Below are 19,759 nucleotides of genomic sequence, written 5' to 3'. Positions count from 1 at the left end.
TTTAGTGTAATGGACATATTAGAAATTATGTTTTCAGTATGCATAGGAAGACGATATTAATTTGCAGTTGAAGAGAGTTATGAAATAGTAACTAATAAGTAGAAAAAATAAATAGGTAGACGGAGGAAAGTAAAATTGTTCCTTGGTACCTGTGGGAGATTGGTTCCAGGACCCTCTTTGGATACCAAAATCCAAAGATGCTCAAGTCACTTATATAAAATAGCGTAGTATTTGCATGTAACCTACACACTCACATCCTGCCATATACTTCAGATCATCTCTAGATTACTTACAATACCTAATATGATGTAAATATTATATAAATAGTTTTTGTACTATATTGTTTAGGGAATAATGACAAGGGGGAAAAAGGCCTGTACATGTTCAGTACAGATGCAACCATCCATTCTGGCCCTCCACCGTTGCCAAATATCTTCCATCTGTGATTGGTTGAATGTGTAGATGCAGAATCCACAGATACAGAAGGCTAATGAATTATACATACATCTCATTTATTGTCACTACTTTTTTCTTCCAAATATTTCCAAAAAATTTTTGAAGATAGGAAAATTTTATTTTTCTGATGATAAAAATTATACAGGCTCATTCTAGAGATTGGAAAGCATAAAAATGTTTAAAAGAAAAGCAAAAAAAAGAAAAACTAAAATCAGAACACACTCACTCAACTCTTAGAGAATTGGTATTCTGTCAATTCTGTCTTCTTTTTCTCAATTCATATCCTTGAAAACATTTTCACCACCACGTTTCACTCCGTGCCTGTGATATAGAGGAAGGTCTAAGATCAAGAGTCCTCTCCACAGCCAGAAGTATAGCAAATAACATCCAAAGGGCGCAAGAAAAACTTTCATTCTGAGAAGAGGGACAAGGGCCAGCAGAAGCATGTCTGTCTCCACACTGTTTCTTCCTGCAGCTAATGAGAATTATTTTGTTGTGGTGAGTGGTTTAACTTAACACAGGTTTTCCCAGCAGCAGAACCTGGGACAAGGATTTTAGAACAAAGCCCACAGGCAAGAGGGCAAGAACCGATACAAGGAAAATAAGACAGCTAATGAATACTTAACTACTGCAGTAGGTTAGTGGAGTTTTATTTTGTGGGAGAATTCTGGGAAAAATCAGTGTCAAAATTGGTTTCAGGATTAACTCACCTGAAGTGTGAGACAGTGAGTATATTTCCTGTTACTGGCTGTGGACTGCCATCCAGAGGACTCTGCACCTGTCTGGTGCTATGGTGGACCTCTAAAAGCTTTCAGCATTTTAGAGGAAAAGCCCTCAGGCATGTAGAGGAGGGTACTGAAGATTGGAAGTATCTGGAGTTAGGGAAATGGTTAGGTCCAAAGGATATGGGAAGGACACTATCTGATTTATGCCCTATGACTTAAGTGCCTTTCCTAGGTGTTAATATAGCTTTAATCAAATTATCCCCCTTTTTTTTAAGTAAATTAGATTAAATTTTCTATACTTATGCTTGTCTCCACTTTTTATTCATACAGCTAGCTTCATTAGCTTTTTGTATATTTATCCCAGTTGTCTTACTACTTACATAGAAGAGCTTACTGTGAACTTGGAGATATTACATATTCCCTCTTCAGATCACATATTTAAAAATCTTGACCGATAAAAGAGGATCTATAAGATGGCAAATAAGCCATATAAAATATTTTCATTATTAGCTATTAGAGAAGTGCAAATTAAAGCCATACCATGAGATACCACTGCATATATATTTGAGTAGCAGAAATAAAAATTGATGAGAATTTAGAATGGCTGGATCTCTCTTACATTGCTAATGCAAATGTAAAATGACCCAGCCACTCTGGAAAATAGTTTGACATTTTTTATGAAATTAAGCATACATTTTCCGTATGACACAGCAATCACATTCCTGAGTATTTATCATAGAGAAATGGAAATTTATGTTTATATATAAATCTGCTACATAAATATTTATAGCAGCTTTATTTGTAAATGCCCAAAACTGGAAACAATCCAGACAGCTTTCAACAGGTGAATAGATAAGCAAACTGTAATATATCTATAAAATGGAATATTACTCAGCTTTACAAAGGAATAAAGTTTCTATAGATCTCAAGGGTATCATACTGAATAAAAAAAGCAAATCTCAAAATGTTACATACTATATGATTTCAATTATATAATATCCTTGAAATGAAAATAAATTTTAGTCTTGGAAGATAGACCACTTATTGCCAGGAGTTAGAGATGATGGGGGAGAAGGGAGATTGGTGTGACTATAAAGGAGTTGCAGGAGAGGGCTTCTTTGTGGTGGTGACTACATGAATCTTTACAGCTGATAAAATTTTATAGAACTATACAAACATACAAAAACAAGAATGCATGTAAAAATTAGTGAATTTTTAATATGGTCTGTAGTTTAGTACTATATCAATGTCAAGTTTCTCGATTTTATAATGGAGTACGCTTATGTACTATGTTATTAGTGAAAGTTGGGTGAAACCTAACATGGGAGCCTTCTGTACTAGTTTTGAAACTTCTTGTGAATCTAAAATTAATATTTGATTCAATAAGTCCTATTTTTTCATATCCTGTCTCGTATATCTAAACTGATTCTGTCTTCGTGACAGAATACTCCCATAATATGTATTTTTAAAAAGCCCTTTTAAGCAAGGACTTAAAACACTAAAGAAGTAATAACATGAAAATAAGTTTCATACACTATTTTTTCCTTTATCTCAATTGCTTTTTTAACTTCACAGAATTTCAGGATTACAAATATAAGTAAAATAGGTTTTATTTTCAAAATGATTCACTTTATATAGACTAAATTAGAGGACAGTCGTTTCTCCAGAATTCTCTGCTGTCACTTGAAACTTTTGGTGGTCATACATCTCATAACATAAACATATGATCTCTGTGTATATCATTCTTTTCCTTCACATGACCAATTTATACCCATTTCGTATGTCTCAGTTTATACATCACTTTCTCATAGCGGTCTTACATCTGACATACCTCTGTCCCCACATATCTCTGTGTGATGTCACTCCTATAATGCCCTCATATCAAGCTGGACTCATCTTTCAGATGCAAAAAATGACAGAATAATGGGCAAGTTAATTGCCCAATTGAAACTGTGGTATTGGATGTAAAACTTTAGAATAAATCCTAAATCTTAAATGTACAAATAAATTATTCAAAACATGAGATCACCCAACCTATTATTGTGATATTTAACAGACTTACATTTGTAAGTGGAGGAAGAATCACTCCCTCAGTACAAAATCAGTTGCTATTCATTTTATTCACCTGAAGATAAATCACTTTCAAAGAGTTTGAAGACTTCTCCTTTTCCTGAAGAAATGATTTATTAAAGTGAAGGTTTCTTTATTATATCAATACTGGCTTCCTTTCCCCTTTTTAATATTTCTATATTGAAGGAAGCCATAGGCCAAAAAATAGTCCTGTCTGTGCTACTCTTTATTTCATTGTTATTTTTAAACTAGTTGATGAAATTCCCTTCTGTTTTGAAAGGCCAATTTTCACTTACATATAAAGAATTTAAACTATTTGAGTTAATATTATTGTATTCTATTACTATGAATTGTGTTTAGTTTGATTTCAAATATAACAGCATATTAATTTATATTCATTTAACCTAATTTTAGGATTCAACTCTGTTGATCAGAAAAAGTCTTGGTGAGTGTAGGGGGAAGGAAAAGGTATAAAATTCCAGTTATAAATCTAAAGAACTGTGTTCATTGTTTCATCATGTGTCTACATTTTGCATTGTTTATATTATATGAGAAAAATTCAGTTGTTTTCCTATAGTCCCATAAAATTTTTGATAATTTGAGTACTATGATAGTCTTCATTTACACAAGTACCTGGTAACTTTTCATTTTTAAAATATTTTCTCAACCAGGTTTCATATGCTATATTTTAGTTCCTAATATGGGAACTCTATTACTATTCAAAACTGTCAGCAAACATATCTTATTTGAAAATTAAGGCATATGTAGCATTTGCTTTGATAAAGAAATAGACATCTAGATGGTTTTGGAAAACCTAAGACATATACATTTCAGCGTATACATATTATCTATGTTCATCTATTGACAGATTAGTAAATTAGAATAGAGTCAAGAAATAAACAGAAATAAAAATGGAAATTCAGTAAGAACACATGTGAAACTGGCAACCAGTGGAGGAAAACTGAAAAATTGCTTTTTGTGGGAGACTTGTTTTCCACTTAGTGCATTTTTTTTGCTGTTTTGATCAACTATATAGCATGCTGTGTATTAGCAATTTTAAATAAATACATAATTCTGAAACATTAAAATGACTGGCAGATTTATACATGAGATACTTATTTAGTCAATATTTAATTATTGTCCATTTGCAAAATACATTTATACCAGCAATAGTTTGATATGTTGAACATTTTTGGAACATTGGAACATACTGGAACATTGTCTCTGAAATACTTTTTTTAAAAAAATTCCATAAACATCTTCCCTAAGAAAATATTTCTTAATGATTGTAAAATTAACTTTATTCATTAGACATCTGTCGTTAGCCTTTATGTCAGAAATTTAGAATGAAACTTTATGACTAGCTTGATTGAATAACACTTGTTTTCATCTTATTGTGCTATGTTGACATCCAAAATTAGTTTTCTACCCATAGTTATTTTTCTTCTCTTTGATGATGTACTGTGACAGATATATTCAAAATGATGTCTTAGATTTGTGTCTTTCATATTTAGATTTGCATTTTTGTAGTGTTTATACTAAGGTCTCTTATACTTGCCAGGATATATTGTATGCATTGATAGGATTTTTGCAAATATTACCCTTACTTCTTTGTATCTGTTTTTGTTTGTTTACTTTGCTGTCCATCTTGACTTCGTGAAGGATTTCTAGTATGTTTAGGCTTTCTTTTATTTATTTATTTTTTTGAGACAGAATCTCACTCTGTTGCCCAGGCTAGAGTGCAGTGGCATCAGTCTAGCTCACAGCAACCTCAAACTCCTGGGCTCAAGCAATCTTCCTGCCTCAGTCTCCTGAGTAGCTGGGACTACAGGCGTGTGCCACCACATGCAGCTATTTTTTTTCTATTTTTAGTAGAGATGGGGTCTCACTCTTGCTCAGGCTAGTCTTGAACTCCTGCCTTGGCCTCCTAGAGTGTTAGGATTACAGGCGTGAGCCGCTGCGCCCAGCTGTGTTTAGGCTTTCTTAATCCAAAATCTACTGCGTATTGGCTCTTCATGATAGTTCCCCATGTAATGTAGTTGTTTGCATGATACAAATGACTATTCTTGGTGTTTTCTGTGTTTATATTTATTTGGCTGCCATTGCGTTGAAAATTATCTAGAAAATTGTTCATTTCTGAGTGTCCTTAACATAGCAATATGTAGTGCAAGACCAGCATGCTCAGGTTTGAGCTATTCTGGTTAATTACTGCTACATGAGTATTTTCAAATTTCTAAAGACTTAAAAGAACAGTAAAACATATACTTACTCTTTAGTACCTTTCTGTGACTCCTTCTTCCCCTAAAGGAAATTAAATTGTTTTTTAATTTTGTTTTCATGCTACTTTTGAAAGGTAACTTTATCGAGATATAATTCACATACCATACAGTTCATTCATTTAGAAGGTACAATTCAGTTGTTTATTGTATATTCATAGACATGTGAAACCACCACTGCAGTCAAATTTAGGGCATTTTTGTCACCTCAAAAAGAAACCTCATATACTTTAGCTGTCACACCACCACCACCTCTGCTACCACCCAGTTTTCCCTCCTGGACTATTTTGGGTCCCTTGCAATTCCAAATGAATTTTAGAATAACTTTGTTAATTTTTACAATGAACATAGCTGGGATTCTAATAGGGATTGTGTTGAATCTTTAGATCCATAAGGAGTTAATAGTGCCATCTTAATGAAGTCTTTCTTGAACATGGGATGCTTTTCCATTTATTTAGATCATATTTGTTTTCTCTCAGCAGTGTTTTGTAGTTTTCAGAGGATAAGTTTTGTACTTGAAATAAAACCTTTTCCTAAATATTTTTTCTTTTAGTGCTATTCTAAGTGGAACTGTTTCCATAATTTCATGTTTAGATTGTTCATTGCAAGTGGATAGAGAAACAATTGTGTTTTTAAAAATATTAATCTTGTATCCTGCAGCCTTTCTGAACTCATTTACTTATTTTAATGGATTCCTTATGATTTTCTGCATACAAAATTATGTCATATGCAAATAGAGGTAGTTTTATTTCTCCCTTCGTAATTTGGAAGCCTTTAGTTTTTTTCTTGCTGAGTAGTACTTCGAGTATAATATTGAATAGGTGGCTCATGCCTGTAATCCTAGCACTTTGGGAGGCTGAAGTGGGAAGATGGTTTGAGGTCAGGAGTTTGAGACTAGTCTGAGCAAGAGCGAGACCATGTCTCTATATAAAAGAGGGAAAAAATTAGCTGGGGGTGGTGGCACGTGCCTGTAGTCCCAGCTACTCAGGAGGCTTAGGTAGGAGGATCAACTGAGCCCAGGAGTTTGAGGTTGCAGCGAGCTATGATGATGCTACTGCACTCTACCCAGGGCTACAGACGGAGAGTCTGTCTCCCCCTAACCGCTCTCTCAAAAGGATGACTAAACTGTGTTGATAGTTTTGGTGCATACTTTGATTAATTGTACTGCTTCTTCTTTGAGATATACTAAACTACACTTTTGATTTGAAATCGGACATTTCATATTTAATGACCTAATATTTGGCCAAGCTCATATGGCTAGATAGATATCATGATAAGACGAAGTGTTCAAGCCCAGCTTTCCTGACTAAATTTATTATAAGATAAACCACTTAGTTCTTAGTAAAGGACTTAACTTTCTCATCAGATCATTTCTTGGAATTGTTAACAGCATATGTATAAGCTGGCTTTTTAAAAACTTTTCTGCCGACTGGGGGAGTAATAAAATGACCCAAAGGAACAGAAGGGAAACATTTTAGTTAATATATAAAGTATATACTTAGCTCTGTGCAGTCAAGAGTTTATGATATAATGTGTATTGACTATGATTTAATTTTGTTATAAGCTTCTTTGGGATAGTGATTTTTCCTTATGGCATTTATCTTCTTTAATGCTTAGTGTATTATTAGAAATGTAGTCTGAGGATCACATGAGTTGGGGAAGATTAGCAGATAGAATTTTCAGAAACTGAGCAGAAAAGCATATTTTGTTGGAAGGATTTTAAAAGTGTCTAACTTTTTAATTAAGATGCTTAGCCTTTTAAATCAGGACCATTTATGTGGTTTTTGCTATTATAATTTAGTTTATTCCTATTATCTTTTCTTCAATTGAAATTTGGCATTTGGTTCATATCGTTTCTGATTTTCATTATGTTGAAAACTTAGGTTTCCTCTTTTATTTTCTTAAGTATTTGTTTGTTGGTAAACATCAGGTACTATTTTACATTCCTAATTCTTAGACATAGTACCACTTATCTAATCATAAAACCAAATGAGTATGTTTGCCAGTCAGTCCACACTAAGAAATACAGTTTACATTGCTACCAAGGATGCCTATGTGTGTGTATATATATATGCGCAACTGAAAAATTTCAGTAAATAGCTTATATTGATAATAGCCACAGTGCACTTTGATATTTTATTCTATTCTATTAGATTTTAAAATAATGGTTGTGACCAACCTACAGTTAACATCTTCTGCTAGTGAGTCACACACTACAACTTGAAAATCACTGTTAAAGAACTTAATTAGAATAAATGGAGTGGTCTTTTCATCTTGTTTGTAGAGTAGACATTATTGGATTGTTTTATAAGATAACCATTTCATAGCATAGTTTGTATGTTATAAATGTATAGTAGGATTTTACTTTTTTCATTTTTTACCGGGTGAATCAAAAGCACTCCTGTTTAGTATATCTCTTGCAAGCCTATTCCAACTGCTACTGTCTCAAATAGTTAATTATTCTATATGTTAGTTGCTCTGTTAAGCACCTTACATTTAAACCTTATAATGCTTCAGTATAATTTCAGTGTGCACATTATTATCCCCAATTACAGATGGGAAACTGACTGTTGGGAGATAGTTCATGGATTTCTTGTGTTCTTGCCTATTCCAGGTCTTCTAAGCAAAGGCATTTTTGTATAAGGAGAAATTCCAGGATAGTAATGTTCCTCCCTGGAGACATTCCAGGGTAATAAAAATAAAAGACCTTCTTTTCCCTTCCCCAAGGAGAGATACTTACATTCTAGAGTAATGAATAATCTTTCTCCCTGGAGCACAGCAGAGTTGCAGCCCAACAGAAGATCAAAGTTGATTAATTTTGGGGTTACTCTCCTGTGATGCTCTCCACTGTATGCACTAGTAACATCTAGCCCTTACTGCATTGCCCCATGGCGGTGGTACTCAGCGAATTGGACTGAATAAGTTGTTGTAGCTGCTGCTTTTGCCATGAGTAAATTAAATAAATTGTTTCTTTGTTTCTGATCCAGAATTCTTGTCTTTCTGTCAGAGAGAGAGAGAGAGAGAGAGGGAGAGGCAGAGAGAGAGGGAGAGAGAGAGTTGTGTGTGGAGAGAGAGGCACGTAGATAGAAAAATAGGCCCTGTGACTGACTAATTTGGTAGCTTGCAAATAGGGTTGAATATCTGATCCTTCATTGTTTCTGACTTAACACTGGTTTATAGACATGTAGGGCTGTATGGTTAGTAAGTAGCAGAACTGCAGCTTGAATCTAGGTCTGTTTGTAAACCTGGAGCCCTTTCTATGCTTCCAGCCTTACTCAGATGTACAAAATAACTAGAAAATATAGTGCAAATGACTAGTATTTGGTATAAGTAGATAAAATAAATATTTTATATCACATTTACATGCTTATGATCTATATCCATGATCAGTCTGAATATTTTTCTCCCCATCCTCGTATGTTGAACTAAAAAAGTGATAGACTGAGGCTGGGATATCTAGTGGTGAGATTCTGTTTATGTGAATAACGTTTATGTATATACACATATATTTCAGAGTATATTAAAAAATAAAAGTGTATTGACCTTGATAAAAATAAATTATTCATTAAAAGAATCCACTTAATAATGCCCACAAAATAGAAATGCTTCTAAAATTTTTAAATTTTCATTTTCTTCCAGCACTTAGAATTGTAAGCCAAGCTAAAAACACTGGACTTAGTTCACAACTTATTTACAAACAGTTTAAAAATTCATTGTAAATTCACCCCATAGTTGTGACAGATGCAAAATTAGAGCATTTCTTTATACTTGTTATGAAATTGCCTCATATCCATAAATACTATGTCAAGTGTCAGTGTTTTTGAAATATTCTAGGTATTATTAATCTTGTGTTTTATAAGTTAACCTTGTGGAACATTAAAGGGAAATTCCTTAATTTAGCATTAATGTAAGCTTCTAAAATTATGATATAGAACAGTTGATTTAACATTGTGTCTAATACAGAATTGGTCCATTTATTTCAAATTTCATTTTCAGATATACATAGAATACATGTAGAGAAATTTGTGACCAGAAGAATATAGCTTATTCTGTTTTGAAAATCAAGAAATAGTTTATGCAAAATCATATGGATTACTTCTTTATGATTATAATTTTATAAGGAAAACCTGTCCACACCACACAAATATATATATATTCTCATAGTAGGAGGTAGCAAAGTGATTAAACCTTCCATCCTCACAGCTAGGAATTCTTTAACTTGTGTTTAGTATAGGAGAAAGACAAAGAAGTAATTATCGTTTTAAATAGCTATCATCAACAAATACTTGTTACAAATATAACTGCAGATCCATTCATAAGTATAGCAACATTTTTGAAGTACAGATAGAACTAACATGGTTGAGAAAAAAATCTTACCAACATACATAATTTCTAAATATTGACCTGTTTTTTATAATATTTTGAATCATAGTTATTTAAAATTGCATGTAATGCCAGAAGAAAGAAGGATAATAGCAAAATAAGTGCTGGATAGGAACTACTACTTGCATAAAATCAGGCTTATTGATACAGAGGGAAATAATGTTTTCCATACTGCGTTGGGCCCCTCTACCTTCTTTTCAATTCTTTTATTTACTATTGGTCAGCTTTCTTTCATATTTTCTTCAGAATTTACTTTAATAATTTATTCCTACCCATCTTCCTATCCTTCTCTCAGTTACAAGTTTTCTTTTTCTTTTTTGTATTTTTAAAATTGATATAGTTGTGTATATTTGGGGAGTACATGTGATATTTTGATACATTTATATAATGTGTAATGATTAAATCAGGGTGACTGGGATATCTATCACCTCAAACGTTTATCTTTCTTTGTTTTTGTTGGGAACATTATAATTCTTCTCATCTGGCTATTTTGAAATATACAATAATTTCACTACTGTACTGTTTGAATTTAAAACTCATTCTTTCTCTCTAACTGTATTTTTATATGCATTAGCCAACTTCTCTTCATCCTCTTCCCGCCTCCTGTTCCTTCTCTGCCTCTGGTAACCAACATTCTACTCTCTACCTCCATAAGATCCACTTTTCTAGCTCCCATATGTGAATGAAGACATATGAAATTTGTCTTTCTGTGCCTGGCTTATTTCACTTAACATGAAGACTACCAGTTCCATACGGGTTGCTGCAAATGAGAGAATTTCATTCTTTTTTAATGGCTGAATAACATTCTATTATTTATATATATCACATTTTCTTTATTCATCTGTTGTACAGTTAGGTTGATTCTATATTTTGGCTATTGTGTATAGTGCTGCAATAAATATGGAATTACAGCTATCTTTTCAATGTACTGATTTTCTTTCTTTTGGATATGTACCCACTAGTGGGATTGCTGGATCATATGGTAGGTTTATTTTTCATTTTTTGAGGACCCTCCATACTGTTTTCTATAATGGCTGTACTATATTAAATTCCCACCAGCAGTGTATGAGCATTCCCTTTTTCTGCATCTTCACCATCTTTTACTTTTTTTCTTTTTGATAATACCCATTCTAACTGAGGTGAGATGATATCTCAGTGTGGTTTTGATTTCCATTTCCCTGGTGATTAGTGATGTTGAAAAATTTTTTAATATACCTGTTGGCCATTTATGTGTTCCTTCAAGAAATATCTATTCAGGTCTTTTGCCCATTTTTCAATTGGATTATTTGATTTTTGCTGTTAAGTTGTTTAAGTTCCTTATCTATCTGGTTATTAATCCCTTGTTTTGGATAGTTTCCAAATATTTTCTCCCATTCTGTAGATTGTCTCTTTGCTAATTGTTTTTTTTGCTATGTAGGAGGTTTTAAGCTTGATATAATCCCATTTGTCTATTTTTGCCTTTGTTGTTTGTGCTTGTGATATCTTACCCAAAAATATTTGACCACACCATTGTCCTGTAGTGTTTCCCCCAAGTTTTCTTCCAGTAGTTTCATAGTTTCAGGTCTTACCTTTAAGTCTTTAATTGAGTTGATTTTTGTATGTGGTGAAAGATGGGGAATTAGTTTTATTCTTCTGCATGTGAATATCTACTTTTCCAGCACCATTTATTAAAGATACTGCCCTTTCCCCAATGTATGTACTTGGTGCCTTTATAAAAATTGAGGTGGCTGTAAGTGTGTGGATTTACTTCTGGGTTCTCTACTCTGTTCCATTTGTGTATGTGTATGTTTTTATGTCAGTACCATGCTGTTTTGGTTACTATAGCTTTGTAGTATATTTCCCTGAGTGTTCTCTATGCTTGTGGAAGTATAATGATGTCTGCACACTGAGGGATTAGTTATTTAGACTTTGTAGTCTGGCTTTGTTTGTGCCTGGCCTTCTTCATAGGACCTTTCAGGGATTTTAAGCCATCTGAATATTGCATTCTTTGTGTTTTTTTATTTTTTGTTTTTTTTTAAGACAGTCTCGCTCCATTACCCAGGCTAGGCCTCCTCAAAAGAAGCTGGTGTCCCTGTCACATTAGCTCGGGTGGATGTGCGTCTCCCAGCAGGTCCTTGCACAGAAAGAATAGTTCCCTGAGTGCAGTAGGAGGGACTCTGGATGATACTGTGTCCCTTTGGGATCTTCTGTGGGACAGAGGCTAGAGAGCTTGGTCTTAGTTCAGTGGGGTACGTGTCGTCCAGCAAGTTCCTGCACAGATAGGAGGGTAGTTCCCTAACTACCACAGGAAGGACCAGACCTGAGACTGGGCTAACCCAGGATCTGCTGTGGGATGGAGGTTGGCATGCCTGTCACGTTGGCTCAGATGGGCATATGTCTCCTAGCAGGTCCCTGCACAAACGAGATCGTTCCCTGACTTCAGTGGGAGGGGCCAGAGCTGAAACTGGGCCCCCTCAGGATCTGCTGTGGGACAGAGGCCAGAGAGCCTGATCAGGGTGTATGTATCCTGAGTAGATCCTGCACAGACAAGATAATTCCCTGATTGCATCAGAAGGGGCTGGAGCTGAGACTGGGCCCCCTTGGGATCTCTTGTGATTTAGAGGCTGGAGAGCCCATCTCATTGGCCCAGACAGGTACACATCTTCCAGCAGGTCTCAGCGTAGACGGAATAGTTCCCCAACTGCAACAGGAGAGGCCAGAGCTGAGACCACCGTGGGATCTGCTGTGGGACAGACGCCTGTTACGTTGGCTCAGATGGGCATGTGCCTCCAGCAGGACCCTGCGCAGACAGAATAGTTCCTTGATTGCAGCATGAGGGGCTGGAGCTGAGACTGGGCCCCCCTTGGGATCTGCTGGAGGATGGATATTGGAGAGCCCCATTTCATTGGCTCAGAGGGGCAATTGTGGGAGACTTCATCTTCTCCTAGTAAGCAATCATTTGAGTCATTAAGTATATATAACCATACTTAATTGCATTCACACTTATACTTTCTTATTGCTATCCAATATTTGAGGAATAGGTATTTCCCTTCTTTCCTTCTATGTTTAAAACCCCCCATCTATGTTTTCTTCTCATGCCTTGAGTCTAATCTCAAATATTATCCCCTCCCTGATCTCTACTAACTGTTATAAATATGCTCCCATCCGAATAAAAAATAAGAAAATGTCTGTCTAACATCTGCCTTATTTATCCTCATTCCTTTTTGGCTGAATTTCTTGACAGTTTAGTCCACAGTTCTTTATCTCTTGTCCATTCAGCTGCTCTTACCACTTCTCTGAAATCTAGCTGGCAGGAGTCACCCATGACCTTTTAGTTGCCAAATCTACTGAACAAACACTTTTCAGGTCTTATCTTATTGGACCTATCTGTGGCATTTATTGGTGTTGATCTTAACACTTTGAAACTTTTTCTGTCTTGCTTAGCTTCTGTAATACCTCTTCCTTCAGGTTTTCCCTTTTTTCTGGCTTCTCTTCTTTTCTACAACTGGCAATGACTTTTATACCTCTTCCAATGTTTCTTTCCTTTAAATCTTTAGCCCACTGCTATCACGGGGTGGGGTGGGGGGTGCGCATGCTTACTCTCTCACAGCTGCTGCTGCTGCTTTTTTTTTTTTTTAAAGCAGAGTCTCACTCTGTTGCCCGGGCTAGAGTGCCGTGGCGTCAAGCTCACAGCAACCTCAAACTCCTGGGCTTAAGCGCTCCTTCTGCCTCAGCCTCCCGAGTAGTTGGGACTACAGGCATGTGCCACCATGCCTGGCTAATTTTTTTCTATATATATAATTTTAGCTGTCCAGATCATTTCTTTCTATTTTTAGTAGAGATGGGGGTCTCGCTCTTGCTCAGGCTGGTCTCGAACTCCTGACCTCGAGTGATCCTCCTGCCTCGGCCTCCCAGAGTGCTAGGATTACAGGCATGAGCCACCGAGCCCGGCCCTCTCACAGCTTCTTAGCAAATGAATTCTAATGGATTCTAGCACTAAGCTGGCATGGTGTCACTGGCACTATTTGTATTTTCTTCTCCTTTATTTTCCTGGGATTCTTACAAAATCTACCCCAGTTACCGCCATTTCCCACAGTCTTTCTAGTTATCACCATTTCCCACAATCTTTATTTGTTCCTCCCTTGTTCCAATTTATTCACTTCTCTTCTAGATTACAGAACGATTTTCCTCCATTCTCCCTACAGCCAATCTGGCCCTCCTCCAGTCTGTCTTCCATGAAGATTTTGAAAATCCTACTAAAAGGCAAATTTTGTCATGTTCCTAGGATGTTTCATTAGTTAACATTAACATTAGGATAAAAACAGACTTACCTTTAAAAATTTTTAATTGACATAAAATTAATATAACATGAAATTACTCATTTTAAAGTATACAACTCAGTGGCATTTATTGCATTCACCATGTTGTGCAACCATAATCTCTACCTAGTTCCAAGACATTTTCATCACCCCAGAGGAAAACCCATACCCAATAAGCAGTCATTTCTCATTCTTGCCTGTCCCCAGCCCTTGGCAACCACTGATCAGCTTTGTTTTTCTATGAACTTATCTATTCTGGAGTTTTCATTACATAGAATCATTACAATGTATGACTTTTTCTGTCTGGTCTTTCACTTAGAATAATGTTTTTGAGATTCATCAGTGTTGTTGCATTTATTAGCACTTCATTGCTTTTTATGGTTGAATAATATTCCATTGTGCGGAAATACCACATTTGTTATCCATTCATCAGTTGATGGATATTTGGGTTGTTTCTGCCTTTTGAATATCTGTTTTTTATTCATTTGGGGTGTATACCTGGGAGTGTAATTGCTAGGTCATATGGTAATTCTATATTTAACTTTTTAAGGAACTGCCAAACTGTTTCCCACAGCATCTGCAACAATTTAAATTTTCACCAGCAACATATGAGGGTTCCAGTTTGTGTACATCCTCACTAACACTTGTTATTTTCCATTTTTTTTTAAATTATGTTCAACTCAGTGGATATATATAAAGTTGTATCTTGTTCTTGTTATGCTTTTTATTTGCCTTTCCCTAATGACTAATGACATAGTAATTCTTTTCAGGTACTTGTTGGCCATTTGTATATCTTCTTTGGAGAAATGTATATTGAACTCATTTGCCTATTTTTTATTTGATTTTTGTTTTTAACGTAGAAATACCTTTATAATGATCAGATCCAGAACCTTAATGATTATCAAAGCAGAGCCACATTTTGACCTTTGAAGTTCTCTATTATTACAGTCTTGTTTTTCATAATTACTTCAATATTATCAGCATCTCTAGACCTTCTATACTTACAATGTAGTAAATTATTTTTTAATCTTTGTACTAAAACATTCAGTACTTTTTGAAATTTTTAATATAGAACATTCCACTTAGGAGTTCTTCATGTACTAAAATATAATTATATAAAGGGTGTAATTTCTTTTGCCAATTAACTAGCTTTCATTGGTTAACATTTAACAAATTGCTGATATTCATTTTCTTGTGTTTTTTTAATTTTTTTTTAAAAAATTGCTTGCTTTCTTCTTAATACCTCCCAAACAATTGCCAGGTAAACTGATATGAAAGTGTTTTTATCAGTCTTTGAAAGAAAATTTTCTTTGAGACTAAAGAGATACTGGATTGTAATCAACATTTTTAGAAATTTTATATGTAGAGAACCAAATAAAATTATAAAGCTGATATAAATATTAATGTGCTCTGAAACCCCACATATTTTATGTTCACATATCAAAATTGGAACATTTTAAGAAACAAGAAGGATCTGTAATTTATATCCTGCTTTTCTGCTTACATTCTATAGATTCTTTAAAATAGTACTCTAAGAAAAATTCGCTCTAGAAGGCATGAAAACTGAAAATGCATTTTTATCTTTTATAAAATTATACCTTTTATTTAGTTGGTAAACTGTTGTTGCACTATGCATTCAGAAAATGTACAGCAGTGACTATTTTTAAATATGAAGAGTTTACCAATGGTTTAAATCTAAAATGTGTATCAAAGGATGCTTTAAAACTTCTTGGCCTAGGCCAGGCACGATGGCTTACGCCTGTAATCCTAGTACTCTGGGAGGCCAAGATGGGAGGATTGCTTGAGCTCAGGAGTTGGAAACCAGTCTGAACAAGGGTGAGACCCTGTCTCTACTAAAAATAGAAAAATTAGCTGGGCATCATGGCACGTACTGTAATCTCAGCTACTTGGGAGGCTGAGACAAGAGGATTGCTTGAGTCCAGGAGTTTGAGTTTGTGGTGAGCTACGATGACAGTGCACTGTACCCGGGGTGACAGAGTGAGATTATCTCAAAAAAAAAAAAAAGTATAGTTTTCTGTACTAGCAACAAAAAAATTTGAAATTGAAATTTAATAAAAGCAATGTTTGCCATAACATCGATAATACAAAATACTTAAGGACTAATCTGACAAAAGATATGTAAGACTATTACTCTGAAAACTGTACAGCATTATTGAATGAAATTAAGTGGACAGATTTCTTACATATGACACCAATAGAATGATTCATTAAAAATTAATTGTATATCAGCTACATACATTGGAAAAATTTTACATCTTAAATATATAATTTTGTGTAATTTAAACCTCTATAAAGCTATTAAAACAAATTGTGGAAACTGTAGAAATCAGCTGTAGAAAATCAACTGCCCAAGTGCTTTTCCTCATGAAACCATTATCATTCATACTTCTATTTTCTCACACAGAATATTAAATGGATGTTTATTTTAGGGTCAGTGTATAATAAAAGTCAACAAATTTTGCTGCTTCTTCAAAAAGTTAAATTAGTGTTTTTCTAATGCCAGCACAGGATTGTGAAGAATACAGTGAATGCTAGTATCTTCATTCCATTGCCTTCTTCCTTCCTTAGGCACCAGCAGTTTTACCGACCATTGAATTTGAAGTGTGAAATCAAATGTCAACACAGTGAAAAAATTCAAATCACATTTTTTTTTTACTAGTTCACAGAAAGGCCATTTTTAATAAGAAAAGAAGAAAACAATTTGAAGGCCCCACAATTTATTGTCTAACGACATAATTTCAAATAAAGTGAATATGTGATTAATACATCTTGATTTCCCAAAACCATTCAGAGGAGGCTTCACCAAAAGCAAAGTGGCCCGAACCACAGAGTGTCACATCCTGGCTGCTGCAAACTTCAGCGGTCCCAGCTTGGGGTGGCTGGGACAACTCAGTGGCAGTGGGGGTCATGGGGAACTGACGGTCCGTGAGCCCCTCATGGGGACCGCAGGCTGGAGGGCGGTGTTGGGCTCTGCAGCTGCGCCCAGGCGTTGGTCCTCCTGAGCTCCATGTCGGGCCGCACCGTCTCCCTCACCTGCTCACCGAAAGCGATCCTTACCCCCACCCCCACCAGGGTTTCCAGTTCAACTTATGTTTCGCTTTGGTGTAATCTCCCTGCATAAAGTCTACTTCAGTTGGTCGGTGGTATTTGAGATCCACAGTCATGTGAATTTTGCCGGTCTCTTTACATCTGCCCACTTCATTTTCATTCTTTCCTTCCTACACTGTGGTTTTTCCAATGTGCAAGAATGATTTCTCGACAAACTCCCAAACACTATGGACTTCCCCAGTAACTATGACAAAGTCTTCGGGCTCATAATTCTGCAACACCAGCCACATCACCTCCAGTCCTTGGCACGGCCCCAGTCTCGTTTGGCATCCAGATCTCCCACACTGAAGCACTCCAGTTGTCCAAGGTAAATCTTAGCTACTGACCGGCTAATTATTCGAGTAGCAAAATTAGCTCGTTAGGGATTCTCATGATCGAAGAGAATAACATTCACTGCAAAGAGATTATATGCCTGACGAAGTTTACCACAATCCAGTAGGCATAAAGTTTTGCTGACCCATAAGGTCACTGGGGTAGAAAGGGGTGGTCTTCTTCTGGGTATTTCTTGTACTTTCCCATAAAGTTCACTTGTTGATGTTGATAGAACTTCACAGAGTTGGTAAGGCCACAAGTCTTAACTGCATCCAGAAGCCGTGAAGTGCCAACGCCGTCAACCTCCACAGTATACTCAGCTCTAAGTCAGAGGACATTTTGATGTGGTTCTGGGCTCCCAAGTTGTAGATCTCTGTAGGCTTTACTTAATTAATGATCTTCACAAGGCAGGTACTGTCGGTGAGGTCACCATAGTGCAATTGCATGTCTTTAGGACTCAAAAACATACTTCCTTCAATATGAGCCTGGGGATTCTCATACAGATGTTCAATTCGACCTGTATTGAATGAACTGGATCGCCGTACAGTTCCGTGGACCTCATAGCCTTTCTCGAGCAGGAATCCGGCCAAGTATGAACCATCCTGGCCGGTGATGCCAGTGATGAGCTCCACCTTCCTGAGCTTGTCCATCTCCGTCCCCGGGCACTAGGGCAGCACACCGGCGTGTGTGCCATGTCCTGGCAGGGTGGCGCGCGGCCGCGGGCAGGGTGAAGCGTAGTGCAGGGGGCGGTGCCCGCAGGAACATGGGGGTGTGCGGGCGTGGAGCCGCGGAGCCAGGCTGCAGGCAGAGGGAGAGCGCACCCTGGGGGCCAGCCGCCACAATCTGATGGGGGTGCACAGGAGGGAGGACCAGGGGCGGGCCGAAGTGGGCCCGGCAGCCACAATAACATCTTAATATTATTGTGAAAACTGAGTTGACTATGTGGATCCTCTGACAAGTTCTCGGGGTCTTTCAGGGATCTACAGACCCCTCTTTGAGAATCACTGGTTCCCATGGTGTTTCTCTATTCCGGATCTCTATCTGGAACTATTAAATACAAACTCTTATTTCCAATGTTCTAGTAGATACCGTTAGCTGAATATCCTCATAATTCCATATGTTTAAACTCATCTCACCTGTCTCTGGTTTTTCACATTGTACTTGCTCCTCTGTTCTTATATTATCCTTCTCCACTAATGACATAACCATCCATCACTCATCCAGGTAGAGATATTATAGTTATATTCTCAACCTTCACTTTCCCTCACTTGCCATACCTGCTCAGTCCCAGAACTTGTCAATTTTGCCTCCAAAAAATGTTTCTTCAATCTATTTCATTCTTTCCTTAGAATTCTTAAGGTTGAGATCCTCGCCTCTCTGCTGTAACACTACATAGCGTGGTAATTGGCCTTTTGTGTCCTGTCTTGTCCTTCTCTTCTTGTCAATAACTGTGAAATGTCTTGGCTTTTACCAGTACTTGCAAGCTAACAAATTAGACTGCCACAGTTTCATAGGTGCTGACAGAAGACAACAACTTCCTGGGTCAGAGACAAAGGAATTTATTTCTTCAGGCAGAGGCGACAGTGTAAGGCTTCATTATCCTGTTGGTTCTGCTTGCCTCTGCAGTCATTAGGGGCATTGTGTTGGTGGGCTCAGGTGGAAGCTATGCTCACAGAGTTTGCATCACAATTGAGGAATCCCAAACTTAAGAAACTCCAGCCTTTTAAAAGAGTTCTTTGAAATCTGCCTACCCCTTATTCTGAGGGAGATACTGTCTTTCTCTTCTAAGACTTTTTGCAATATAAACATTCTTAAAATAGTTGAGAACAAAATCTGATACAAGTCCTGCAGAGACATGAGAGACCCATAGAGAATTGTCTCCCAACAAATTTTTTTTTTTTTTTTTGGTTTTTCTGTATATTGTTGCCAAATTATCTTTCTGAAATAGGGATCTATTATGTAACTCTCTGATCCCAGCCTGTGTTTTGATGTCATGCACCATTAGTTCTTCATAAAATATGCTAGTATGGACCCCATCTTTTACTAATTCCCTGAGAAAGCCATGACCATAGCATCCCTCTGTATTTTTGCACATATAAGTTTCTCTGTG

At 36.3% G+C, this 19,759-nt stretch overlaps 1 protein-coding gene and 1 pseudogene across 2 annotated transcripts in view; one reads left to right on the top strand and one right to left on the bottom strand.

The window, feature by feature from the left end:
* ADK (adenosine kinase) overlaps positions 1-19,759 on the top strand; it is a 497,861-nt gene that overhangs the window by 189,344 nt on the left and 288,758 nt on the right. The gene's annotated exons all lie outside the window — the stretch shown is intronic.
* LOC123650334 lies at positions 17,164-18,343 on the bottom strand (annotated as a pseudogene).

Source organism: Lemur catta, chromosome 14 (assembly GCF_020740605.2).
Source record: "Lemur catta isolate mLemCat1 chromosome 14, mLemCat1.pri, whole genome shotgun sequence".
NCBI classification, from domain to species: domain Eukaryota; kingdom Metazoa; phylum Chordata; class Mammalia; order Primates; family Lemuridae; genus Lemur; species Lemur catta.
This window is presented reverse-complemented; position numbering and strand designations above follow the sequence as displayed.